Source organism: Capsicum annuum, chromosome 6, assembly GCF_002878395.1.
Source record: "Capsicum annuum cultivar UCD-10X-F1 chromosome 6, UCD10Xv1.1, whole genome shotgun sequence".
NCBI lineage: Eukaryota > Viridiplantae > Streptophyta > Magnoliopsida > Solanales > Solanaceae > Capsicum > Capsicum annuum.
The window spans coordinates 190,876,643-190,885,190 of NC_061116.1; positions in this window are offsets into that span (position 1 = coordinate 190,876,643).

Sequence of the window (8,548 nt, forward strand, 5' to 3'; positions counted from 1 at the left end):
CAAATCCTCAAATCCGCAAATCCACCCCATTTCCGTCGATTCCCGCTACCCCTAGCTTCGGTAAGTTCCAAAAACTTTAACTCTTTATTTTGCTTGTTAGTTACTAGCTAAAGTATGTATTTTAGTTTGCTCAAAGTATATATTTGTCATATTTGGTAGTAGCTAAAATTTTTTTGGTAGTAATTTTAGTTAGCTCAAAGTATGTATTTTTCATATTTGTTCTAGTTATTATGCTTCGTTACATAATTTTAGTTAGTTGAAAGTTAAAAAAGTAATGAAAATTTAGTTTTAGTTAGTTCAAGATTCAATTCTAGTTCAAAAAATTTCCTTTTAGTTAGTTCAAGATTCAATTTTTGTTGAAGAAATTTTCTTTTAGTTAGTTGAAGATTCAATTTTAGTTATTATGATTCATTACATAATTTTAGTTTGTAATTTTCTTTCAATTGTAGCAAGTAATTTAGGGGCTTTTTATTGATACTCCATCGTAGTTTTAGTATGTTGGTGGTTTGTGTATGGTGATTGTAAGTTAAAATACGAGAACATAAGGATGCCAAGATTTTCGTTATTTTGCGTAATGATCAAGTTTTTTTAATTCTACTAGCCTAATGGGTTGCTTAGAATTTGATGTTACCGTTTGACAGAATCCGAATTCAGGAAAACGATTACTTTGCTATTTTCCCGGTGACCGCTTATCTCTTTCACCTTAATTTAGGCCAAGCTAAGGTAAGTTGACTTTTCTCTAATTTGTTATAATGAAATCTTGTTATTTTTCATATTGAAGTCTAGTGAAGCTGTGTGTGGCCTTGTTCGATTCACTAGCATTGTTGTTATCTTCTTGTTATTGCTCATATTAAAGTCTAGTGAAGCCGTGTGAGGCCTTGTTCGATTCACTAGCATTGTTGTTGACATCTTGTTGGTCTTGTTGTTACTTGTTTCTTGTATTGTGAACTTGAACTTGTATCATTTGGTTGTTACTTTAAAGGTGATTTATTTGTTTACAATGTGACTTGTTTGGTCACTTAGTTACTTGAAAATAGTTAAGTGTAGGGACTTTAAAGGTGATTTTTTTGTTTAGAATGTGGTTTGATTAGTGGCTTAGTCACTTGAAAATGGGTAATTGTAGGGTCTTTAAAGGTGATGTATTTGTTTAGAATGTGGTTTGATTGGTGGCTTAGTTGGTTGAAAATGGTTAAGTGTAGGGACTTTAGAGGTAGTTTATTTGTTTAGAATGTGGTTTGATTGGTGGCTTAGTTACTTGAAAATGGTTAAGTGTAGGGACTTTAGAGGTGATTTTTTTGCTTAGAATGTTACTTGGTTGGTGACATTGTTAGTTGAAAATGGTTAAATGTAGGAACTTTAGAGATAATTTTTTTGTTTAGAATGTGGTTTGATTGGTACATTAGTTACTTGAAAATGGTTAAGTATAGGGACTTTGCAGGAATTTTTTTGTTTAGAATGTTACTTGGTTGGTGACTTTGTTAGTTGAAAATGGTTAAATGTAGGAACTTTAGAGGTGATTTTTTTGTTTAGAATGTGGTTTGATTGGTGGATTAGTTACTTGAAAATGGTTAAGTATAGGGACTTTGAAGGAATTTTTTTTGTTTAGAATGTGGTTTGTTAGGTGACTTAGTCACTTGAAAATGGTTGAGTCTAGGGTCTAAGACACTTGATGTTTGGACACATTTTCGGGTTATTTGTTGTCCTTGTGTTAGATGTGATGGTATAAATCTTGTAATTGAAAAAGATGTAAAGGAATATTTTTATAGAAATAGGTTTTACGAGGACTTTTTAAGATTGGGTGGTATTCATGGTGATGTTGCACAAAATAACTTTGTTGTTGGAGAAAGTAGTAGGTCTGCAGGGCATAATGAATATCAAGATACTAGGATGACAGAAATGGTGCATGATGCTTTTGAGATGCAACACAGGGTTGACTTTAGGGAAAATGTTGAAGATGTTCCTAATAGCGAAGGAGGCAATTTCTACAAAGAATTGCATGCTGCTAGTTATCCTTTGTTTGACGGGTGTTCGCACTGTCGTTTGTCTGTTGTTGTTAGATTATTAAGTATTAAATCTGACTGAAATATTGCTGAAGGGAGTATGGACTCAATGATAGATCTTATTAAAGAGTTAGTTGACCCCGGCTTGAAGGATCCTAATTCTTTCTATAAGGCAAAAAGATTGGTGTCAAAGTTAGGTCTCTCCTCGATTAGAATTGATTATTGTGAAAATGGTTGCATGTTATCCTTTAAGGAAGATGCTAACCTAGAGTTCTATAAGTTTTGTCAGCACTCTCGATATAAACGTGGTTTTACTAGAATAAAATTACTATTAAGGTGATGTATTATTTACCTCTTATACCAAGGTTGAAGAGGTTGTATGCTTCAAACAGCTCAACTCCTCATATGAGATAGCACAGTGAAAATAGAAGGCCCACTGGTGTTGTGTGTCATCCATCTGATGGAGAGGCTTGGAAGCATTTTGATGCAACTTATCTAAATTTTTCAACTGAGCCACGAAACATTCGATTGGGATTATGTGCGGATGGGTTCTCTCCTTTTTCAGTTGGTAGTGCACCATATTCATGTTGGCCTGTATTTATCACTCCTTATAATCTTTCTCCTGAACTGTTGATAACTAGTCCCTATATATTTCTGAATTATGTTATTCCCGGCCTGCGTAATCCAAAAAGTAGAATAGATGTCTATTTGCAACCTTTGATTGATGAACTTCAAATTTTATGGCATAAGGGGGTTGAAACTTGGGACATCTCTCTTAAATAAAATTTCAATCTGCGTGCATATCTAATGTGGACTGTTAGTGATTTTCCTTCTTATGGAATGTTTTTTGGATGGATGACAGCTGGAAAGCTGGCTTTTCCATACTGCATAGAAAAAACAAAATCTTTCACATTGAGACATGGCAGGAAAAATTCATGGTTTGATTGTCTTCGTTATTTCTTGCCACCTGATCATGAATTTAGGAGACTCAAGAATGCATTCAGAAGGAATAGAAGGGAATATGATGGTCCACCTCCAAGGTTGTCTGGTCATGACGTCTGAGAAATAGTTCAGGATTTGTCTAAAGCCAGCGAGGAACGATTGTACAGGCTTAATGGATATGGCGTTTCGCATAACTGGACTAAGCAAAGTATATTTGGGAGTTAGAATATTGGCCAGATAATTTACTTACACATAATGTTGATGTCATGCATACTGAAAAGAACTATTTTGACAACTTGTTCAACATAATTATGGATGTCACCGGCAAAATAAAGGATAATCCTAAGGCTAGACTTGACTTACCAAAATATTGCAACCGCAGAGAATTACACTCACAGCAGGGGCCCAACGATAATGTTCTTAAGCCCAAGGCTAGTTTTACATTCAAGTTGGACCAAAAACATCAAATATGTGAGTGGGTTCAAAGTTTGAAGATGCCTGATGGATATGCCTCAAATTTGGGAAAGAGGGTTGATATGACACAAGGAATATTGCATGGAATGAAAAGCCATGATTGGCATATTTTCATGGAACAATTACTTCAAATTGCTTTTATTGGTTTACCTGAAAACATATGGAAACCAATAGCAGAGATCAGTTTGTTCTTTAAAGACTTATGTGCCACCACATTAAAAGAAGAAAATCTTGGACGAATGGAAAGTAATATTGTTGTTATCACCAACAAGCTGAAGAAGATTTTTCCGCCAGAGTTCTTCGATATAATGGAACATCTTTCCATTCACCTTGTGCACGAAGATCTGTTAGGTGGTCCAGTTCATATTAGGTGGATGTATCCATTCGAAGGGTAAGTATTTGCAACATATTTAAATTCATACATATCTTTTTTAAATATAGTAATCATCTAACCTTAACATTGTACAGGGCAATTGGAAAATTAAAAAGGGGTCCCAAAAACAAACATAAGGTGGAAGGCTCTATAGTCGAGGCATATCTTGCAAGAGAAACTTCTCAATTTTGTTTATACTACTTTACCGATGAAGTTGCTAGTTCAAGAAACCGACCGAATCGTCATCATGATGATGTCAATGAGCCTTATTTGCAATCGATATCAATTTTCAATCAATCTGGTTGTAAGGCTAAAAAGACCATACCTCACCGACTTTCTCCCACCGAGCACAAGTCAGCAACTTGTATGTCATGCTGAATTGCCCAAAAATTGAGCCTTTTTTAAAGTAAGGAGATTAAAATTTTAACATATCTTATTTGTTTACTCATTCCCTTAAAAAACTAATTGTGTTTCCCATGTTGGATGTTCAGTTCATTTAAGACTCAATTCCACAAAAATCAAGTGTATGCATCATTTGCAACGTGGTTTTAAAATGAGGTTCGTAAGTGTATTAATATTTCTACAAAGTCTAAACATTTACACATTCCTTAACTAAAATATATATATGTATGATATTTTTAGGTACACCATTCACCAAATGTAGCCTCATACGATCATCTTTTGGGAGATATTTCTTTGGGTCCAGTTGAAGCTAATACAATATCCCAATAAAAAGTAAATGGGTTTAACTTTTCCACCAAACAACACTCCAGAACAAGGAAAACAAATAATAGTGGTGTTTGGGTTAAGGGTGATAATGATGTTGAGTACTTTGGCATCATACACGAGATCTTAGAGCTGGAGTATGTTGGTTTCTCAATAAAAAAATTATCCTCTTTCGATGTAAGTGGTTTGATCCAAGCACAAGAGGCACAAGAGTACATAGGGAGCATAACATCATTGAAGTAAAGCACAATTTGTCGTATCCTATTTACGATCCATTTGTTCTAGCAAAATGCTAAAAAAGTGTATTATTCTCCTTATCCGTTGCGCAATGACAAGTTTGATTGGTGGGCTGTAATCAAAACAAAGGTTATAGGCCAGGTGGAAATTGAGAATGTGTTGGAGCCTGCGTATCAAAATGAAATGCATATTGATCACCAGCTAGTGGACGTTGAATTAGTGGACAGTTTGAATGATCCAAAAAATATATTTGAAGAAGTTAATATTACAGAAGAAGCTGAGTGGGTAGGAGATGAGGAAACCTCTGAAGAGGGTGAATGGTTTAGTGGAGAGTCATCAGAAGAGGAGGATTAATTGTGTAGGTTGTATTTATTATGTATTGATGTCTTTATACTTTGTACTATATATTTACCTTTATGTTTCTTGTTTAAGATTGATATGTAATATACTGTTTAAGTTTGTTGTTTTCAATTTTCCATGATATATATAGTAATAAAAATATTCTTTTCTATATCTCACGTTGTATTAGAGTGATTTGAAATGTGAATTAGTAACGTGAAATTAGTTACTTGGAATATTTTCTTATATATTTATTTTGTAGGAACTAACTACTTATTAACTTAACATAATTTAGATGTTAGACAGAGGTGATAAGGGTAAGGGAAAAGTTGATACTACGAAACCAAAAAACAATAGACAACCTCCGGCTTATAGACGACCCACAGGTATTCATATATCTGAGGGTCGATTTGCTGACGCGACATCATGACCCTCATATTCTAGGTCTTTCGAGGATTTGATACCTGCTCCTACGCATGTGGGGCCGCTACATGGGTCTACACAGACTTATTCTACTTGTATTACCATGTGTAATACCCCGTATTCAAGTACGTGTATTTCCATATTCAAGTACGTGTATTGGTCTTATTTATATGGAATTAATTTTTTTTACTTTATTTATACCGGAATTTGCCCGTCGATGGTTTTATGCGAAGGTTATTGAATAAGCATTCCAACGATATAAAGATTTCCAAAAATGGATAGGTTTCGAATATAATCAAGCACGTTCGAAACTATAAAACGGTGGCCGGGATATTTGGAAATAGTAAATGTGCAGGAAAATTTCCTGCACACAAACTACTGAGGCCAGCTGAATTTTTGGGTCAACTTCAAACAATCATAACTCCCTTAATATAATGAACTGGGAGATCTGCGACCTATGAAAAGAAATATCTTTGAGTCTTCTTTCCAATACAATTGGTTTCATCCAAATCCAACGTCTGAGTAAGGAGTTATACTCGTTTTGTTTTAGCCTATCTAAACAGATTTTTAGGGTCAACTTCAAACGACCATAACTCCTTGTACAGGACAAACTGTGTGGCCTACTTTATATGAAATGAAATCACTTTGAATTATCCTTCCAACGATACCAATTTCACCCAAATCCTATACCGGAGCAAAGAGTTATGGTCAATCTACTTTATCTTGTCAAAACAGTCCACCAAAGGACAGATTTGACATTATTTAAATTTTAAAGGCATTTTGGTTATTTCCTATTATCTTATGGACGGGAATATGTGTATATATACATGTATATGAGTTCAAAAACTCATTTTCATCATCAATCACTGAGGAAGAACAAACCCTAGCCAAATTTGACCTTTAAATTACTTTTGATTCAACCGTAGAAATTTCAAAGTAATCCGATAACTGCGTTTGTCATCTCAAGATCTTCGAATGGCACCTATTATTTGTGCAAACAGGATTGCATAATCAAGTGGCGAATTCTAAGGTATGAATATTATTTTCCTTTGTTCTTTTCCATATGTATATGTGTGATAGAGGATTATATGTATTGGTTGTTATTGAAAGGTGATGGAAATAAGGTTATGGACTATTTTGCATGGTTTGGTTGTATTGAATTGTGGAAGTTGGATATGGTAATTGAGTTATGGAAGGTGGATATGGTAATTGAGTTATGGAAGGTGGACATGGTGATATACTATTGAATTGATGATTATTTATGTCTATGGCTCAATTTGGTTTGATGGATTGGTTGGAAAGATAAATGAATCCAAACTTGATATTGGAGGATGTTGTATGAATATGCATGGCATGTGAATGTAATTGGAGTATAAGAGGGTTAAAGTGACACCCTTTATGGTGTAATTAAGGCTTACTACTTAACCACTAGTTTGGTGAATTCAAATAATTGAATTGTGACATTTGGTTGCTAATACTAGATTGCTATATATGTTCATTGTAGATAAGTAATCCGAAAAGACGGGAAGTCCATTTGGGACTAGTATTGAAGGTTGACAGTCAGGTATGTAAAGCATACTCTATACCATATCTTTGGCATGAAAGTGAACAATTGTTCTATTAAGAAAGTTTCCAAAGTTATTCAATAACATGTGATCCATAATGGTTTTGTATGATGTCCTACGTTACCAATGAACTTGTTTCCACCCTACAAGATGTCAAGACATTCCAATACTTACTTGTTTTCCAAATCTTACATGTTTATTGCACTAATGAATGTCAGAAGGTATCCGGTTACTCAAACAAGATCCATGTGCTATTAATGACTCCAAAACGTTTCATTGATATACCAATAAGTTCCTACTTCATTGTTATGGCATTGATGACTCCAAAACACTTCATTGATGTGCCAATGAGTTCTTACTTCATTGTTATTGCATTGATGGTCTATTTATATGTCTCTTATTGATGTATCATTGTTTCAAAGTATCAAAAATATGGTGGTGACCGAAATAACAATCTCAAAGATTAATTGACCTAAGTGATAGAAGTTCTCTCTTATCGGGTGGTATCCAGGGGCATAAGCCTATCATGGGTCGATCCCTATTTATGTGTTTATGGGTGGTACCCCAGAGGCATAAGCCTATCATGGGTCGATCCCAGTTGATATGTACTGGAGGCAGCCTAATGGTCACAGTACAGTACAGTAATGATTACAAAGATGATAAGAACGAAGGTAAAGTGATTGAATAAATACAATTTACAGGTTGTCACAAGTTCTAGTAAGTGTGGTCCACTCCTATTACGATTTATTCATTTGTTTCTAATTTCTATTGATCTCCTATATCATATGTGATTATCTACAGCTTTACATACTTAGTACATATTTCGTACTGACGTCCCCCACGGGGGACCTGTAGTTCATGCTGCAGGCACAGGTACCTCAGCTCATACACCGCACAAGTAGGAGCCAGGATATCCAGTTGCTTTTGGTGAGCTCCAATTTGCTTCGGGGATTTCCGTGTCATATCCAGTCACTTTTGGTACTGTATAGAAGTTAGTTATATGGCGGGGTGTGTCCCAACCTTATTTAAACTCTGTGTATTGTCTAGAGGCTTTGTAGACCTAATGTACAATCAAGGTGGTGTTTCGTTAATAGACGTGATGGCTCTAACGGCCAAGTATTGTATATACATATATATGTGTGCTCGAGCTTATACAGGTGATTATTTCCTTTTATATGCGACATGATGTTGTCCGAATTTTGGGTTGTCATAGAGGTATGCATGGGAAGTATAAGGTTATGAGCTGGTTCTCCTGGGCCTCCTCGATTACGGGTGCCAGTCCGCCCCAATAGGATTTGAGGTGTGACACTATGCCACCGCCAGTACAATACTATCAGACAATCACTAGCCCCTCCAGACATCTACCATCATCGATACCCTCCTGCAGCGGTCATGCAGCTTCGCACAGTGATTCAACTGGATCTATTGGATTTTCGGATCTTCAGCTTGGAGGCACTCCATCTGGTGCT